Source organism: Vipera ursinii (assembly GCF_947247035.1).
Source record: "Vipera ursinii genome assembly, chromosome: 2".
Lineage (NCBI taxonomy): Eukaryota > Metazoa > Chordata > Lepidosauria > Squamata > Viperidae > Vipera > Vipera ursinii.
In genome coordinates, this window is record NC_139513.1 from 244,433,209 (window position 1) to 244,452,759 (window position 19,551).

Sequence of the window (19,551 nt, forward strand, 5' to 3'; positions counted from 1 at the left end):
GGCGTGGGAAGGTCCAGACAGATATGGCAGAGATTCCCATGAAAAGACTGCGACGTGATGGCCATTCCGGGACGCATTTGATTAGCATTCTCCACGCACGCAACTGTCTGCGTATGGCCAGTAGGGCTGGCACGTCGATAAACGCTACCATTTGCCTGCAAGGGCAATGCTTAACCCCGCGTCGGTCAGCATCGCCAGGAGTATCGGCTGAGACCGAGAACTTAGCCAAAAGACGGTCTCGCTCCGGCACATCGGCTCCTCATTACGTGATGAGCCCATCCTGTTCCTTATGGGGGGGGGGGAAGACGTCCTGGGAGCAGAGCAACCCGCATTCGCATTCCCACTAAGGCTTCGGTCAAGAGTTGGACCAGTCATTGTAGGCGCCAAACTTTTGCCTGCAATGATTAAATGATTAAATGATTAAAGCATCACTGGTATAGCGTCCCCTTCTGGCAAAAGCGGCGGATTGCAAGAGGCAAAATTACTATTTCTCTCCCTCGGCGGTAGGACTTTCGTGGTTACGTAGGATGAAAATACACGCGTATGCTGCGTACTGATGATCTCTGAGCGTTTGAGTGCGCGTGACCGGACGGGAAGAGGTTTCTGCTGAAAGCTTTGGTCTCCCTTACTGCTTCTCGATTTCTTCAGCGACTTCAATTGGGGTTTTGTCGTCCGCTGATCCTTCGCTAGGCAGGAGCAAAGCCCGGCAGTTCAGTCCCGCCCGCCCCCCCCCCTTTTTTTTAATTTCTTCAGGACCGGATAGACCTTTTTCGACGGCTTTTCCCTCTGCAAACTCCTTCACAAACACATTTGAGTTAACCTCCGTTTTTTACTCCTTTGTTGACCCAACTATCGCGTTGAGCCGCTAAAAGTTTTATACAAGCAAGAAAAAAGTCGAGTAACTACGGCACGGTCAGATAAGGGAAGAAAGTTAATTTTTAACGGCTATGGACCAGTTTTCTAAGATTATTTTAGGACAAGTAGTGCTGCTTCCTCGTCAATAGATTTTTTTTAAAGAACAATGGCTGTGCATTTTATTTATCTTGTATGTATTTCAATAGTGCGCGCGCGCACGGACGCACCGATGTCCCAGGGATGCTTCTGAGCTCAAAAGCTCTTGATCGGGGTGAATGCGAAATGGTCAGCCAAAATATTATTCCAGAGATCTTTATATCGTGAAGTCTTGCACGCCCTTATTGGTAAGTTATCTCTGGCAGGCATGGAAATACCAGTTCATGTGCATGCGTGGGATGCTTAATGTATATAATATTGCAGAGGCGTTAGTCTTCTATTTAACTTAAATAATTAAGATGGGATTGTCGTTGCTTTAATTCTACACGTGCCTCTTGCGCTTTGTTCTTTCGGATGATTTCTTCAATCTTCGGTACGGTACCGTATGCTTGTTTGGAAACATTTCCATTTTTTTAAAAAAAAATCAAAACTTATTTACAGTTGTTTAAAATAAAACTATTCTCTAAAAACCTAGAGCTTTAAATCTTCGATTAAAGTTATCCCAAAAGCGTGGGATAGAAAGGCACCGATTTATCACTCTTTCGCTTCTGTTTTGTCGGTGGCGGTGGGGAGGGTGAACAAATTCTGAAAGAGAGCTGACAGTGCCCACACCTCACACATACCTCCCACCCACGCACCACAGCTAACCCACTCTGTCGCCCAATCGGCATACACTCATTCATGCGCAGAAGTGGATGTAGGTGGAAATAATTATTGGCCCGGTCCGTTTCCACGGAATCCAGCCCGGGATTTGACTCCACCTCCAGCCAAGCTGCTTTCCAGTGACAGAAAGTATTGGGACGGAGTCTGGCAGGGAGAAGAGGCAGGGCAGGGGAGATCGAAACAGAGAGAGTGGCGCTGCTCCGAAGTCATCCCCAAACACATTTCAATGACCAGGAGAGCTTGGGAAAAGCGCACTTTCCTGCCGGCGCACGAGCGAGGCTACTTCCCTTGGAGGAGTTTCCACAAAGCAATTTCGCCAGCCAGGAGCACTTTTGGGAAGGGCAGAATAATAAGACAACGAAAGGACTTCCCAGATCCGTCGGAAAGGGACTTACTGGAGTGGAAATCAGAGTGGCATTTGGACGAGGAGTCATCGAAGAGCCTGTATTTTCTCCCCCACACCTACCCTCCCCCCTCCAGTAGAGATGAACACATCGCGTTTGCCTTCCCCAAACTAGTTCGGGTGCTAAGCTTCTCTCCCCCTCTCCGTTTCCCCAAGAAGCTCCCCCCTCCACGTAATAATGACAAAGGATTGCAAAGGCGAGAGTGGATCGAGTTTCGCTGAGCGATCCCCTTAACTGGATTACTAAATGGGACGCTCCATCAGCTAGTCTTCTTAAGACTTCCAAATACATGCACCGACGAGGTACGTGCACTCTTCTTCCACGCCGTTTGTCTGCGCCTAAGGATCCATGCGGGGCATTGTTCGGGAGTCGGGGAGGGGGGGGGTGGCTGCGCGGCGAGGAGCTTTGCGAAGTTCTGCAAGGCTGCAGCAGAATGAGGAGCAAGTGGCGGCGGCGGCGGCTCCAGGAAGGCGAGGCACGTCGAGGCCACTTTTCCCACCGGCCCTCGTGCTGGGCTACCTTTTTAAGACTTAGGTTTGCCGGTGGGATGGAGGGAAAGAATGGTTGCCACGCTCTTCTTTGCCCGAGCCCTCAGCGCTGCGGAATTGCTCGGGGTTCGTTCTCCCTTCTCCCCCCCCCCTCCCGCCGAAGTCCCTTTATTTTTGCAGCTTGGGGCCACTTTGTCCCGCCGGGCGCTGCGGAGAGGGTAGTAGGCTGCTCCGCGGAAGCGGCGGCGAGCGCGCACAATGCGCTCCGGATGAGGGAGCGCCGCTGTCGCCTTTCTGCCCGGCGCTGCCCATCCCTTGACACGAGGCTTCCTTGGGGGGCTTAGCTGGGCGTGGAGTCTTTTGTCTCCGAGACAATGTGGCAGGCGAAGGCGGCTGCGGGGCAGGTTGGCTTGCTTTTCCTGAAGGAGGGGAACTTGGGGCTCGGGCGCCCTCTCTTCTCCTCCGAGCCAACGCCTCGCAGCCTTCTTTGACCCCCCTCTCTTTAGTGCCCATCCTGGTCTCTGGGGTGCTGGTGTCGACTGGCGGCGCCGCCGCCCGCTTCTGGCTTTGTTTGCAAAAGCAGGAGCCTGGGCTTGGCGCAAGCTCGGAGCTACTCTACCCAGTTTCTCGAGGAGCGTGGTGGTGGTGGTGGTGGGGGGGCGAGTGGGTGCGTGCGAGGGGCTGTCACTCCACTTCGCTCGGGAGACCTGAGGGGCTAATCTGAGGCAAAAGGGAATGGAAGTGGGTTATTAGTTGGATGTGTCAAGGGAAGGAAATGTCTGGCAGTTCCTCAGCGCCTGTCAGCTCTCGCGCTCTCGCGCAGCGCAAGGCTCTTGCCGCCACCTTTCCTTTCCCTCAGCTTCTGTGGCTGGGGCAAAAGGGGGGGTCGCCCGGCTGGGCTCCTGTTGCCACACGCGCAGACGCACGCGCTCCGCGAACTCCGCTGAAGGGAGAGTAAATTGGGTTATTGGGCTACATGTTGGCTTACTTCCTGCCTTCGGAAGTGTAGACTGGTGTGAGGCGGGGCTCACGTTTCGTTCGCATCACCATACCGCCGCCGTCCACCCCACCCCACCCCCACCTGCCCTCCCGAAGTCCCATAGCCGGGGGCTTCGCAGCTGTGGGTCTGGAGGCAGAAGAGTTATTTGGGCGGCTCAACGGCTCCAGGATCCCTCTGAGTGGCAGTGGGCAGGGTAACTTAAGAGGAGGGAGAGGCGAACAGTTGGAAGGAGGTGTGGTTGGAGGTGATTAGGAGCTCCTTGCATTGGACAAAGAATGGAAACGAGGAGCATCGAAGAGATATTTCGGTGCTCAGGTAATGAATGGGGTTGGGGAAAGGGCACAGTTGTAAGAAAGAAGACTCGAGGAGGCGATGCCGGAGAAAGCAACAATTGCAAAGTGGGCCTCTGGGAAAGGAATGCCCTTGTTTAGTTTGTGTGAATATTCAGTAGACGGAGCAGGCTGATCTAAAGGCAGAGAGGGAGGGGCCCCTGTGTGTGTTTGTGTATATCTGCGTGTATATGTATAAATGCACCTTGCATTCAGCTACTTTAAGATTGGCTTAACAGAAATAGAAGTTTATCAGGGATACAAGAAACAGCCTCTACTCAGTCACTGGATTGATTTTTGGAACATCAATAATAATAATTAATAATAATAATAATAATAATAATAATAATAATAATAATAATAATAATAATAATAATAATAGGTGTGTCTTTAAGCATATGCAGAGTGACTTTCCATGACCCCTGGAACAATTGGTCAAACCGATCATTGGACACCAGTGAACAGGAAACCCAGAAAAGAAAACAAAACAAAACAAAAAGCTTTCCTGCGCATCTGTGTATAGGTTCCTTCCCCATTGAATCCCACAAGAGAACAGAATACACTAAGTAATTGGGGGCAGAGTTGTGATTCCCCTCCTTAATAAAGGATTAGGCTGCACCAAAAGTCTTAAGGAAGAAAGGATAAATGGAAGCAAGTCACCAATGCACTCTGGAAAGTGCAATTCTAACTGCCTTCACTTTTTTCCCCCCAAAGCTACCTAGATTCTTTCAAAGAAAGCTGCCCATCATACCAGCAACTATCTTAAGCCAGTAGGAGACAAAATTGATGCTGAGGGCAGAAGATGGTGCTGTTGGGAAGAATTTAGGTTGTGTTTGTGTGTTATGTCAGTATGAACAGTTTTTAATTGAAAGTTTTGTGTATTAAATGGCCCGGCTGTGATTTTTCTCCGCATGAATTGTTTCCCCCGTTTGCTGGTCTTTTGGAGAAAGGGAAAGGAACTTGGGCATTGGGGAGGGGGGATGCCCTTGGGATGAGCAGAGTGGGATTAAGAATGGCTACTGGATCATTCGGTGTAACCCAAATACAGGGAAGGGTGTGGATTTCAGATCTAAGAAGTGCATTAGCAGAAAGTTTTACTGAAAAGTTTGGGCTTCTTACATAGGAAAATATGTTTGTAGAGTTCCTTGTTTTGCACAGAATATTGTTTTGAAAAAGTTTCATTCAAAAGAAGTGAACATCTATAGGATTAAGTAATTAAGTTGTGGGTTTGGTGGTGTTTCTCACATGTATTCATGATTTTACAAATCAGTCCATCTTTTTTAACTAGGAAAAATGAGTGGATACATAAAATTGTATTTAAAAAGATCCAGATCTATGCCAAATTAATCATCAGTTTGAAAATTGTTAGCAGGGATCAATATTTGGTTATGCACAACATTGTAAGAGAAAAATGGACTTTAGGTAATTATAAATTTATAAATTATAAACATATCTTGAAAGTAACCGCAAGTACTATGTAATTTCTGTTAAACAGAAGGAATTATGCCAAGTATTTCAGAACCAAGATTAAATATTGACCTAAAATTAAAATGGCAACATTCTCTCTCCAGCTAGTATCCTTTTATGTTGTTATTATTTGTCTTTTCCTACATTTATAGCTTTCGGTAGAAAAGAATCCTTCTGGTTACCACAATCTGACAATGAACCAGGAAAGTATGAATCTACAATTCTTTACAATTCTTTGCTCCTAGGAAAGCTTCAAATCAAAATTCATGGTCTTCTGGGTAAGGATTAAAAAAGTAACATAAAGACCATTGTTCCTTACTGTTTTTTTATTTTTGAAACTCTTCCAAAATAGCTTAACACATATAGGCTATTGAGGAAAGAACATCCTGCCAGTAAAAACTAAAATATGAAGGGCGGGGAAGGAAATATAATAGAAGATAGTTGGTTCCATTGTTTTATGCAACAAATCAAAGAAGATCTGAACCATGTGTAAAAAGAACCTAATGTCCACATATGTTGCTCATGCTTTCCATGATAAAAAAAATGTTTATTTTTTTTCCTAATGATTAAAGAGATGTACTTTATGTTCTAATCCACTGTTCCTGAGTGGGGAATAACTGGCAATAGAGGAATAAAGAAAAGGTCTACCAAAAATCTCCAGCTGTTTTAATACTAACAGAAATAGAGGGTATATTTCAAACAGGATATATAATTAGAATAGTTGAAGTTATGCCTATTGAATTCTGAAGGGAAAAAAAGCAGCAGGAGTTAAAGGCAAGGACCTGCTTTAATTGATTTTTTTTTAAAAAAAAGTCAAATTAATGGCCTGTGATAAATTCAAAAGAAAACTCTGTTCATTAAAAGGAAGTGGGCAGTTGTAAAGTTCTTTGGGAAAGGAAGGGAGAAAGCTGTTACTTCAGCAAGAATAGGAAGAATCTTACATAAATGCAACAGGAAGGCAATCACATGGTTTCCTACACCGGAGGATATAAAAGAAATTCATTTGAACTCCCCTAATACATATATTACATCCTGCCTACTGACAAAAATATACTATTATGTCACACGTAAATTCCGTAAACAAGTACTACTTAGTCTGAAAAGTTAAAGGATAAGTTTAGTATAATATTGGAATTTCAAATGTATCATTCTAAATTCTTGAGAAATTAATATGGACAGAAACAGAAGCTGCATTCAAATCAAAAGTAATGCATTATCTTCAAGACAGATAGTAAGTGATGGGTTTAATCTTTCAAAGGCTAAAACATGTGAGATTGAACAGTCCTGTAAGTAGGAGAATGGCTACATTGAAAATCAGTGAGATCGTATGCATGAAATAAAACATAGTTCACAAAACTCAAGGTTTAGAGCAGGAATAGGAAACTCTTGGTTTTCCCCAGCATCTCTTACCTGCTTAGAACAGTGACATGGCCATGAGGGAGTCATGTCCTGGAGAAAACACAAGGATAAGTGGATTCTCTGACTTTGATCTAATATTTAAGAAGTATGCTACTGTGAACCAGTAAGGGATGTCTGGAATCCTTGCTTCACACATTACAGTAAGCAATAATATATTTTCAGTTTAGCGTGATGTGTAAATTATTCATTATGACTTTTTATGGTATGTATGAACCTGATGTAGTAGCTTGTTCAACAAATTATGGCTTAGTATTTAGAGTGAAAGCATTAAAATTGTCTTAATAAAGTTGCAGGCCATTTCTTTGGACTATAAATTAGCATGTATCTCAGAACATAGTTACTGCCTTGTTATCTACTTCTACTTTATAGAAACTTAGCTCCCCCAAATTTAATTTAGAATATTGATAATCTTTTCAGAATGTGGAATATTGTACTGACTGTGACTGCAAACTGTTTCATGGCACTATCCAGCATATCTCAAAACAAAGACTATTTCCTAGAGTATGTTTAACATGTAGGTCAGCCTGTAAGAGAGAGAAAAACCCTAACAGAATAGAAAGTGTAGGACATTGGTCACCTCAGTTGTTAATCTGTCTCTTGATTTTCGTCTTTGCCAACATTTTTTTCTGTAGCAGCAGAACAAGTTAGAAGCTAGTCATTCTTCTGCAATGTCTTTAATTAGCGGGTCGTGAAATGCTTTCAGTAATTAACTAATTAGATTTCAAAGCAAAGATAGGTAAGAGATATGCTGCGATCAATTCACCTGACAAAGATACAGCTGCCTGTGGGTTGGCAGCTGCTGTTTTAGCCTATGGTTGCAACATGATTATTAGCAACAGGAATCAGATTTGTAACACTAGAACAGGGGTGTCAAACTCAATTTCATTGAGGGCCGCATCAGCATTGCGGTTGCCCTCGGGGTGGGGGGTGGGGGGGTATGGTCTGGGTGGGCATGGCCTACTGGGTGGGCGTGGCCAGCTCTACATCGTTCGCATCAAGGGTGCCTATGTGGGCCTGGGCAGGAGTGGGACAGATCTAAGGGTCTCTGGCAGGAGGAGGGTCTCTGGGCCAGGGCCAAGGCAGTGGGGGCCGTTCCCTCACTGTTTCCAGGATGGCTTCACGGGCTGCATGAAACCACTTTGCGGGCCGGATCCGGCCCCCGGGCCTTGTGTTTGACATGTCTGCACTAGAACCTGTAGCCTTCTGGATTCTAACCTATAATCCTGTTTCACTGTTCTTAAGAGTTACCACATTTTGTGTTCAGGACTGACTTGGCTACTCTTTAGCTAATTTTTCACCTCTACCTATGAAGCCTAAATTCAACAAATCCTTACTAATTATCTGTATGACTTGTGATCTATACGACACTTTGCAAAATGAACAGTTTTATAGGGTTGAGTAATTTCCCTAAGTGATTAGCACCAAGTTTAAATGAATTTGGTGAGCTTTTAGAGCAGGGGTATCAAACTGCTGGCCCGCAGGCTGGACGTGTCATCAGGAAACCGCGCCCACCCCTTTGCTGACAATGGAGAAAAAGCTCCAATATGTCACGCAATGTCATGTAACATCACAAGTTTGACATGTCTGTTTTAGAGCAACCATGCATTCATTATGGTAGTATGAACTTTAAAGATTATTTTTGACTATTTTTGGCATTAACCTCAACTGTGTGAAATTTCTTTTGCTTGATAATATGCCCTCACAGTACATGATTTTAGTGCATCTTTGTGTCAACAATGAAGACAAAAAGCCATCCATGCATTGCTTTGTCAATCTGAAAATTTTTCATGATAAAGGCTTGGTTTTGTTTTGTTTTTAGAAATTGGCTTTGAACAAATATCTCAAATTTTGATTATTTGATGCCAGTAACATTGTTTATATAACTGAATTTATCTAATTGGTTGCTTATCTTACTCTTCATGAAGTAATCCAATAAACTAACTGGATTTAAGCTGAATAATTATACCGTCAATTTCACTGATGCTCAATTGGCTTAAATCCAAGAACTTTGTCAAATTGTGCTGGAAGAAAGGTCAGCAGTTCTTAATCATATGATCAGGAATTTAGTCTCAAATGATGAATTAATATCTCAGTTTTCTTGGTGGGTTTCCAATACTGCAAGTATAATAATCCCAGTATGGAAAAACAGAGGCAGATTTGTGGAATCCTCAGTTTAAAAAATTGATTGACTTTTTTAATTCATTCATTCCAGATGACTGTAATTTTCCATTGGGTTATTGAACTAGTTTAGTGTATTTATTAATAGAGTCTTAGTGGAATGTATAGTACAGTTAGTACCTTAGAGAGCAAGGTGTCTCTGCTGAATTATATACAAAATAATTGTAAAATATTTTTCTTAATAATTAATAATTATTAAATAATTATTTAAACCCCACCTTTGGGGTAGCATTCTAATAGCTTCAGTCTGTCACTAAATTAAAACACTGGCTTAATTTTTTTTTACTAATAACTGCATACCAGATATTGTGTAGTGCTCATATTTAATGAAAAAGCATTTGGGGAGCTCTTAAGAGAAGCAGTTACAACTCAGATAATGTCAGGACGTCCGTTGTTATCCTGGGCTTCTGAACCTTGCTATGAAAAACTGAAAATAAAACCTTCAAGATATTCAGATTGTCAGAGAATAGTAGTACATGCTTGCACGTATATACAATCTAGAAATTTGGCATGGAGCATAAAAGCTACTGATGTTAAATTAAGAACCATAGCAGGATTGGAAGCAAGTTAATATAGATATATATATAATTAAGTATGTGAACATGGAGACATTATGTATTAATTAGCAAATATATGAAAAAATAATCAGAAATGAAATTTCTCAATAGTCGGTTTTCGTATTTTAAATCTAACTCAAGCTAAAGTTTAACTGGAAGTATCTTAAGCACTTTTGAACTCTTCTTGACAGACCCATAACATATCAGTTTGCTGGGAAATGGCACAATTTAATTTTCTTGAACTCTTGAAACAATTTCACATGGAGCGTTATCACCCCCAGTAGGTATTTATTTGGTATACTGAATACTTCCCCAGCCCTCAACTCATGGTCTATTTAAAACAAAATCCAAAACTAACTGTGTGTATACTGAAAAAGAAATGGAAAATAATAAGCCAGCTATAAACAGAACTGACAGTTGCTGAATCTCAAGAGAAGAGACATATGGTAACTCACTGAATTCATTACTGACCTTTTCTTTTAAGATTATTTTTAATAGTAGCTATTGCTATATACAGAGTTTCGGTGCAGTGACTTGGAATTCACACTGAATACGTTGTTCTTCCCAATTCTGTTTTATAGCTACAAAGCAAAAGCTGTGTAGGAAGGAATCTGCCATACCATGTAGAAAGGTGTGTTTTTATTTCTATATGCATGTCGGTCTGGAGACTCATCCAGCCTTCTTTTAAGTTTATCTTTGTATCTATGTGCAACCATCACCCTTTAGATTAGGTGTGTCCAACCCACAGCCTTGGACAGGTAGTAATGCCATCCCATAAGATCATAAACATTGAACATTACTACGCGATTTATATACATTAAGTATTTCATATATTTTATATGTGGCCCAAGACAATTCCTCTTCATTCAATGCGTCCAGGCAGGCCAAAAGATTGGAAAACCATGCTATAGATTTTGATTTTGGCTGCCTTCAGCGGAAACCAAATACTTCAAGGGAAACAGGATAAAAAAAAAGGCCTGGTATTTTTATTGCAGGGATTCAGCCAATCTGGGTCAAGGATATAATATAGGGTGAAATTGTGATTATCGTATTGATTATGTCCTTTAAAAAACAGGATTTGTTCTATACATAATCCATGGTTGCTGATGGGCATGACATAAAACTTTCCAGCAATTGAACACTGTTTTGCAGCTACTGTAAGGGAAAATATTGTTTTTGTCTTTGTAATAAAATAATTAAAGGTTATACCTTGACACCAGAAATCTCAATTTTCCCCTCCAAATACCACCTTTCACAAAACTCTGTATCTCTTCACTGCTTGAGTCTTGATTACGCCTTTTGAAACATTTGCACAGGAGGCACCTTCTAAGGAAGAGAGAAATAAGGTAGCACATAATTTGTTACAACTTAATCATGTATCTGCAAATAGCCATTTTTTTATTGATAGCTTTCAAAATCATCTGCTTAATGCCAGTTTGACAGAAATCTATGCTAATTCCTCTGGCTTTCTTAAATTGTAGTTTGGCTTGACACTGTCCTTGGCCTCTTCATCTATTAATCATGGAAGCTGTTTTCTTATTCAGTTGCCATAGTTTCACTGCCTCTGATAGTGTTGGGGTGCCTTGGGAAAGGCTGAAGAGATACCGAGACTTGCATGCCTTGCAGTTCTGGCTGTTGTGTGGCTCTGAAAGCACAGAAAACATATTCTAACTTAATTCAGCATTGGATTAAAAGAGGCAACTTCTGGATATGTCTCTCTGGACCTTGTTATGTGCACAGCCAGCTGATATTTATTTCAGGATCTGCTTCTTATCAGTTCAGAGAGTAATGGTTGCTTTCCTGGACTGCAAGAAGAGGAAAGACATTTTTTTTCCCCTTAAATCGAGAGTGTTAATGAATATTTGCATAAACTTGGGCTTGCCAGGTGAGCTCGATAATTTATTTCAGAAGGTTTTTTGCCTATTTATCATGATAGGGCATCATTATTTGATACGGCAAATTTTAAGCTCACTTGAACTATTTTCCCACAGAAAAGAACATTTGGCTGGCATCTGTGGCTCTTTCATTTGTCAAAGTTGAAAGAAAACTGAACTTCTGACACCTCAAGATATTACATTAATTGGAAACATCCTTTGGTCCATCCATCTTTTCATACTTTCTGCACATTCATTTCCAGTTTGTAAGCTACCTGAAGCTTTGACACCGTCTTGTAAAGCAAATGGTGTTTTAGATATAGGAATAGCGATCTGGAGAGATAATCCAAAGATAGTAATTCTTGCACCTTTTAAAATAATTAAGAATTCTTGATTTAGTTTAAATCCTTTTTCTAAAATTTCATTTATTTTGAAAGAAATGCTGATTAACAATATTAAAGTGGCAGGGTGGTGCAGTGTAGAAGACAGTATTGCAGGCTAATTCTGCTGAGCGCCAGCAGTTCGATTCTGACCAGTTCAAAGTTAACTCAGCTTTCCATCCTTCCAAGGTCAGATTATTGGGGTCAATACGCTGACTCTGTAAACCATGTAGAGAGGGTTGTAAAGCACTATGAAGCGGTATATAAGGTTAAGTACTAGGGGTTGTGCTATAGATCTTGGGACTGCACTTTGAAGAATAGCATTCATGCCCAGCAGGGTTGGCAAAATATGCTGTCATGTCTGATCCTGCTGAACTCCAATTCCTATCACAGCTTGACAACATAGCCAATAATGAGGGAAAGTGACTGCCATCCAACAATATATGGTGAGCCATCCATAACCACCATGTAGTCCAAGGTAGTTCAAAGTACTTGATGGCATCCTGTTTTGACACAAAAGGGGATGAATGCTTGAAGGATGCATAATTATACTTACTACTTTCTTATACCAATTCTCCTTGTGAGTTCATTTTTCCTCACTGAATTTCAGTAATAGAGGTGATTTTGTTTGGTTGAAAATTATATGGGAGAGACTAGCTATGAAGAAAGAAACAGCAGGTCAGGGAAGTGTTCACTTGCATTTCTCTAATGTTGTTAGAGTTGGACTTTTACTTTTTTATGTTCTTGGAGCCATTATAAGTTTTAACACATGGAAATTTTGCAAACAAAATTTTGACTGGCTATTATAAGTAGGCCTCATTTTCTTTTTTTCCTGCATAACAAATATTAAAATTGCATTCCTATATGCTAAAGCTGTTCAGAATTTCAGATGAGAATGTGGAAAGCTGCTTCAGGATGTGCAGGAGCATGTATTTAATACCTATAAGCAACTGAGTAAACTGCAATTGCATAAGCAGATTTACAATGCCAAAAAAAGATGTAGCTGCTTTATAAAAATCAGTTAATTCCTTAATATAGGCATCTCTGTGTGCTCCAAAGCACCTCTTTATGTTTTAATCTAAAATTCTGCACAGTTCATTTAATGCCTAATCTGAAGTTACCCCAGTTAATTTAATAAAATCAGTATGTATCAGCTGTGCACAAGATTGAATCATAAAACTGTATGAACTCTGTGTGAATTGTAATATTGTTTGAAAGCTGTATATAGTTTTCTCTGTTGCAAAGTAAAGGATTTGCTTTCCCCTCAGTTGAGATGAAGGTATGAATAGGTTTGCATCTAACTATATTATCCAAAAGATCAAAATCTGACAAATAGTTATACTGTAACTTTGCATGAATACAACCACATTGTGCTATGGGAAACTCCCATTCACATTTGTAATTACTGAAAGTCTGAAAAAGATTAAACATTTTTATTTATTAAAACCAAAGGGCCCATATCAAGTTGAAAATAGCAAATCTAATCTGTACCTGAACAAATAGTCTAAACCAGAGGTCCCCAACCCATTAGGAACCAGGGACCGGTTCCGTGGAGAAAAGTTTTTCCGTGGACCGGACACTGTGGTTTTGTGTGTGGCCTGCATTCCACGGATGGGGCTTTGCTTGTTTGTGTGCATTGGTTGCTGGCATGCCGTTGCCCAGTACTGGACCACGGACTGGAGGTTGGGGACCACTGGTCTAAACAGTATCAAACAAATAGCTAGTCCAATCCTAAAACAAATGAAAGATAAGATTCTGTAGTGCCTCAAAAATGCAATTATAAATTAATTGTAGATCTTAGAGAAGGGAATTTATTGCACAGCTTTTATCAATTATTGTAAAAGCTTGCTTCTCATTTTGTATAGAGTTGAACCTTGAAGCAGCATATGAGAGAATGATCAAAATAAGACATTCTGTCTCTGAAACATAAGTATCTCAGGCTATACAGGCAGTTTTGCCCCATTTATGACTTTTCTTGTCAGAGTGGTTAAGTGAATCACTGCAGTTGTTAAGGTAGTAACATGGTTGTTAAGTGATGCTGTGTTCCCCATTGACTTTGCTTCTCAGAAGATCGCAAAAGGTGGTCACATGATTCTGGGACATAGCAACTATTATAAATATAAACCAGTTGCCAACCATCTGAATTTTGATCATGTGACCAAGGGGATGCTGCAACAGTTGTAAGTGTGAAAAACAGTCTTAACAAGTTTAACAAGTTTTTCTGTTTCCAGATCTTAGGCACTGTTTACCTTCATAAGAGGTTTAGATCGAATAAATATTTTTGCCTGCAAGACAGGGGTCCCCAACCCCTGGTCCATGGACTAGTATTGGGCTGCGGCATGGCAGCAACCGGTCCACACAAACAAGCAAAGCTCCATCCGTGGGATGCAGGTAGCACACAAAACCACCCTCCACTCCGTGGAAAAACCTCTCTCCATAGAACCAGTCCCTGGTGCCCAAAAGGTTGGGGACCTCAGCTTTAGGGAACAATTTCTCTTGAGCACACATTTGTTAATAAAAGCAGTTGTTAGATGCTCAATTCTGAAAAGTATATGCATACCATATGTCTTGATACCTTTACAGTATTCTCAGGGGCTAGTTTGCTTCAAAGGCCAAATAGTAATAAGTTAAAGTTATATCACAGGCTGAAAATTGCTTTCTGTAGGGCAGTTATTCAAAAATTGTTGTTTTGACTTAATTTAAATAGGCTCTTATTCATGTATTAAAAACAAGGCAACTATCTCTTTAAAATGTACTGAACAATTTCTGATTCTGTGCTTGTTTTCTGCATTAAAAATTGTGTGGGAAGTTTTTTGGGTGTGTGCGTGAAGGGAGCTCTCTGAGCAATCTAGGTAAATGAGTAATAAAATGCTGGTAAAGTTTGAGCATGGTGGAATGCCCTAGTACTCATCAGCTTATTTTGAGAATATGTATCATCTCTGCATTTAAGTGTAACTGTAACAGAAACAATATCATGAAGTTTATTTATAATTTGAGAAATATTTTTTCTTAATAAATTAAGTAGTTCATTATATTAAAACCATTATATTAAAACCATTCAAAACACTGCTTGCATTCATCTAACAGTAGTGAAAAGAATAAATTAAATATTTACTACTTACAAGTAATAAACCTTTGCACTTTAGATTCATTCAACTGTGTAAATGAGAAATAAACTCAATAAATTTGATTTAATATTTATGGCTCTCTTTTCTAGAAAAATGACTGGAACATAATTCCAGAAGGATTGTCTAGATAAGGCTGATTTTTAATAGAAATACAATCATACTTTTTCCCACTTTATGAATTTGAACAAAGGGAGGAAACAGCTTTAATTTTAACTAAGTAGTAATGTAAAATATTTTTGAAGCCACTTTTTGTCTATTATTATGACATTTAGAGAGGAAAAGGGAACCTTTACATATTATTGTGTTCCTAAACTCAAATTTGCCATGGTGATATTGTATTAATGGAACTACTATAGGGAAGCAATTTATGAATCAACTAAAAAGTTTTCCTCTTGATAGTTCTGTATGTTAAATAACTCTGGCAAGAAAGGAAGAAACACCAGGAAAGGGAATCTACAATCTATAATCTACATTTGTCAAATTGCAAATTTATAGCAGAGAATTCAGTATTTCTGTCATAATCACTATTTTTGCCTAAAGCTAAGTTTAAAATTATACCGGGTCTGTGTTTTTCATTGTAAAGGTTGAAAGATGATTTTTTTTTCTAGCAACAGCAAAACACCGTTATGTAAACTTTTGCAATAATTTTATTGTCTTCAAGGTGTTTCCTTTTTATTTTAATGAACAGAAGTTCAGCACTGCTTTTATTTCCTTAGAAGAAACATGTAATGTTGTCGTCCCAACCTTTCACCTTGATTGGCACATAAAACCAAGACATTTTGCCAAGTTATCTCCTTCTCTAACTGGAAAAGGTTGTTGTTTTTCTTTTACAAACAAGTGCATTTCCAGTTTCCATTATTAAGTAACCCAAGTGCATTCTGAAGATTGGGACTATTCACAGAACCTTTGGATTACTTGCTTTGGCTATAGAACTCCGGGAAGGAAAAGGAAGGTTAGTAATGTTTATCCTTATTGTTTCTCCTTTGCCTTGCTCAAAATATTTTCATACTACCCAGCTTAGAAGAGTATATAATTTCCCAATATAAAGGGAGGTTGTAAATTCATTTAGCAGAGGAGATAGGGACATTTAGTGAATCAGAAAGAGACAAATATAAAAAAAAATCATAAACCTCTGTCAAAGAAGGGATTTGTTTAGATTTTGTTTATTAAAGCAGTAAAACCTTTTATAAATGAAAATGTGTTCCTGGTCTCAAGCCGTATTATTTCACATTTAGCAAGTGGTTTAAAAGTGTATTTGCCAAATATTTTACAAAACATTTTTATCTGTTCTTGTGGGAGAAGTGCTGAAGGTGACATCATTTGCAAAAATATAAATAGCACCTAACACAAGTATTGTTGGTGACAGAAAAAAAGAATTATCTCCAAGTAGCTTTTTTATATGTGTCATGGTGCTGGAAATTAGTGTGCCTTTTATAGGGAAAGAACGATGAACATTATAGTATTTATGAGATCAGTTGAAAGGATTTAAACCATTATATATGATGGCTATAAAGGTATATGAATGATCTGTAACTTGCAAGAGATGCAATATAAATTTAGGAAAATATGGGAGAGGTCATAAAGTTCATCCATTGATGTAATAGTAACAATTTTTATACTAGGGCTGGACATACAAATATTAGGAAGCTTTCTTATATTAATAGGTTCCATATCAAATAAGTCATAATATGGGTTGTTTGGTTTTGGCATAGAGTGCTTAGAAAATCCAGTAAATTGTGACTTGGTAAGAAGAGAGTTTTACTCAGGTATTATATCTGGAATCTTCGTTGTGTTCTCTGAGATCTTCCCTCTCAAATTTGCCTTTAAAAACAGCGCTTTTTTAATGTTTTGATCTCAGTCTGGGTACTTTTGATAAATTATGATAATAGCATTAAAGAAAGGGTTGAAAACTTTTAAAGAGAATGTATTTGATAAACATTGGTTTTCACCAAGGACATTTACCAGCTGAGGAGTATGCAAAATAACTAAAGTGGCTCCACCCCTTAACAGAAAGTAAAGACCCCCTCAGATATGAAGGCACCTTTCAATAGCAGTCAAAGAAAGACGGAGCTTTAACATCAGGGGTCTCCAACCTTGGCAACTCGAAGACTTGTGCTTTGCTGGCTGAGGAATTCTGGAAGTTGAAGTCCACAAGTCTTAAAGTTGCCAAGGTTGAGGACCCCTGCTTTACATCATCCCAGGAGGACAACTTTTACCCTCACTTTTATAAAAGTAATTATTTTGCAGTAGGCCTAATTAAATTCAGTGAGATCTACTTCTGAGTAAATATATATAGATTTGAACTGTTATTTATGTTGCTTCCTCAGGGAAATAGAAGTCGCAGTCCTAATACTCTTTGAAATTCCTCTTGGCATGAATGGACTTGAATGGATTTTGCTGTATCCCAATATTAAATTAAGATTAATTTAAGAAGGAAATAGGGAGTCAGTATTATGCTTTCAGCAATATTTTTCTAAGTTCATAACAATTCTGAAGTGGCTTGAGGTAATAGTGAATTAAAATCAAGAATGTATTTGTAATGTAGGTTTTTTTTCTGCTTTAGATTTTAAAATGCAAGTGTCCAATCTTATTGCATGCCTTTTTCCTGCTGAAATTTAATTTAGGATTTTGTTGACTTGTGTAATAAAAGTGCCAAGGAAACAACCATCTGGATAATGTTTATCTAATTATATGGTATGACATTGAAAATCCAGGATTTAAGACAAGGGGGGAAATCTATTTTTCTTTCTCCCGGCTGCCCTCTTGTGATAACTGGTTTCATTGCAACTTCTTTTACAAGTTATATGCTTAAGAATAAAGGTGAAATTAAAAAAAATGTGCATATAGTATTTTTGAAATCGCATTATTTTTGAAAGGTATTCTTATGATGTTTATATCTAAAAAAGAAAACCTTTTACAACTTTTTGAGCAGAATATTTGGTTATGCATTTTGAGGTGTGCATAGTAATTTTTCCCCTTTTAACAATAACAATGCTAATATAGAACTTGTACAATTCAATCTCTGTTTTTTTATTCTCATTAAAATCTGAAAATTAAATTCAACTATAGTCAAATGCTTTTAAAAATAACACTACAGAAAAGCTCGTTCAACCTTTAAATAACAATTTTCTTGGCACACTTGAGTGTAAAAATTACTCTTAAGATATTAAACAGTTCCTGGAAAAATCCCAATTCTCCTTCACTGAAACAAAGCATAGCTTTATTGAGTTGAAAAGAAATTCTTTTTGTTTAAGAAATGTAGGAACATTTTCAAGTATGTAAAATAATTGCCCAGTAAAAAGAGAGTTATGGTTACTTCCTATGATACAAGAAGACTTGTCTGTGATGGGCAGCAATATAGTTTTTCTCTTATTTGTTAACTGTCATTCACATAATTCATTTCAACTGTCCAAATAGAATAGGACTGTATAACGTGCTGTCCATAACATACCAACAACTGCATTTGTTAGGCAAATGTAATTTATAGAACAGAATATGGTATATGAAACAGCATATGGACTTAATGGAAGCAAAGTTAACTTTCAAGAATAAAGATTAGCTAATGCTAATAATATTAGTGAGAAGTAGATATCGGTTTCTTTTTTTTTCATTATCTCAGGCTTTTAATTTTTGAATTAGTATCTTTTACATCTCTCCTGTGCTTCACATGACATTGTTTACCCCAAAATAAAATAATATGATGGACTTGTATCTATATAAGCCATGGTTTAATGGAATATATGAAGCTGGTCAATTATTTGAATGAATCCTGATTGCTTAACAGGATACAATGTGGGCTGGTGTTAAAAAGGGCCACTTTATGGAATCAGTACTAGGTAGAGTCACACATGCATATTAAGTTTGGAATGGGACAACTCACCGCAGCCTAATTCACTGCAATCAACTCGCCGCAGCCAACTCACCATGCCCAACGTGCTGCAAGACAACTCGCCATGGCCAACTTGCTGCAGGACATTTCGCTGTGGGACAGTTTAACAATTCAGTTTAATTATTTTAAATAATAATTATCTTAATGTTTGTCATTCACATTTCATTCTGTCCCTCCTTTTGCATCCTTTCTTTAAAGATTCTATTCCACTGTTTCTTTGATATTAGTGTAATTCTTATCCTATGGTTGTTCCGCAGCGAGTTGGCTGTGGTGAACTGGCTGCAGCAAATTGTCATTGACCCTATTAAGTTACCCTGTCACCACTGTACCATCTCATTGGTTACAAGTAGCTAAAATTCCAAATCTTTCAGAGCATTCCCAGATATTTTTATAAAACATAGTACAAAAACTATCAAGTCTTCAGTATTTTATTTAAATTGAAATTGTTCATCATCACACCTTTGCTGCTATCTAGTGGTCATTTGGATTTTTGCAGACTAGATCTGATAGCTATAACACTTCTAGGGATCTCTTTGTATAAAGTGGGATTTGGAGATTGGCAAAGAAAATATGTAGTCAAATGTCTACTTAGCCTTGATGCCCCTGGATAATCCTAAACTACTGGAATTTGTTATGTGTGTATTGAAGGGTAAACTATGGACATTTTTCAGATAGTTCTCAACCTACAACCATTCATTGAAAGTTACAATTGCACTGAAAAAAGTGACATAACTGTTTTTCACACTTACGATCCCCATTGGTCA

At 39.0% G+C, this 19,551-nt stretch overlaps 1 protein-coding gene across 1 annotated transcript in view; it reads left to right on the forward strand.

Moving 5' to 3' along the window:
• The first annotated feature begins 1,036 nt into the window (after positions 1-1,036).
• The window catches only part of SEMA6A (semaphorin 6A), a 158,148-nt gene continuing 139,633 nt past the window's right edge, over positions 1,037-19,551 (forward strand). The window contains exon 1 of the mRNA XM_083356251.1: positions 1,037-1,199. The gene's annotated coding sequence lies outside the window, so the exon portion shown is untranslated. The remainder of the gene's footprint in view (positions 1,200-19,551) is intronic.